This window comes from Colobus angolensis, unplaced genomic scaffold, assembly GCF_000951035.1.
Source record: "Colobus angolensis palliatus isolate OR3802 unplaced genomic scaffold, Cang.pa_1.0 Scaffold698, whole genome shotgun sequence".
In the NCBI taxonomy this organism is placed as follows: domain Eukaryota; kingdom Metazoa; phylum Chordata; class Mammalia; order Primates; family Cercopithecidae; genus Colobus; species Colobus angolensis.
In genome coordinates this window covers 71780-72647 of record NW_012120687.1, presented here as the reverse complement: position 1 = coordinate 72647, position 868 = coordinate 71780, and the positions used below count along the sequence as shown (strand labels likewise).

The 868-nt window shown below is 47.8% G+C and overlaps 1 pseudogene; it reads left to right on the top strand.

Moving 5' to 3' along the window:
- The first annotated feature begins 686 nt into the window (after positions 1-686).
- The window catches only part of LOC105500880, a 5739-nt pseudogene continuing 5557 nt past the window's right edge, over positions 687-868 (top strand).

Here is an 868-nt window from a genome sequence, read left to right as displayed (position 1 = left end):
AGTTTGAGTATGATAGTGTTAAGTGGAATTTTTTTGTTTGCTAATAGAATGTCAGGTTTTACTGCTTGATAATATTTCTTTTAGTAATTGATTGTGTGTGTTAATGAACCTTCCTGTCAAAAGCAAAAAACTGAAGAGGTTCAAGGGAGCATGAATTATTAACATCTCCTTTAAACAAATAGGCTAGATTTTTTAAAAGTTTTCTTTCTGAGACAGAGTATTACTCTGCTGCCCAGGCTGGAGTGCAGTGGCAACATCTCTGCTAACTGCAACCTCTGCCTCCCAGTTTCAAGTGATTCTCCTGCCTCAGCCTCCTGAGTAGCTGGGATTACAGGTACGTGCCACCACGCCCAGCTGATTATTGTATTTTTAGTGGAGATGGGGTTTTACCATGTTTGCCAGGCTGGTCTCAAACTCCTGACCTCAGGTGATCCGCCCTCCTTGGCTTCCCAAAGTGCTGAGATGACAGGCATGAGCCACCGCGCCCACCCGTCACCTTCTTACTTGGAGTCTTGTGTGAAACACACCACGGAGTTCACATTTACTTACAGCTAGGGGAAGCTGCCCACCTTGTGTGATAAGGTTGGAGCCTGTCTGCCACACCTCCCTGTGTGTCTCCACATGTCCTCAGGCCTGCTGGGGGGCTCCCTTGCCCTGGTGTCTCATGCAGAGGAAGGACGTGGCATATGTGGAGAGCCAGCCTGGCGGTGTGCGTAGTGACTGCCCAGCCAGTGGAAGCTGCTGCTTTTGCCTCTTCGGACCGTCCCTCCCCTGTCCAGGACCTCACTTTATCAAAACACCGCAGGTTGAGCCCAGTAGGAAAATGAGAACTGCTCTTTTCCTTTCTTTCTTTCTTTTTCTTTTTTTT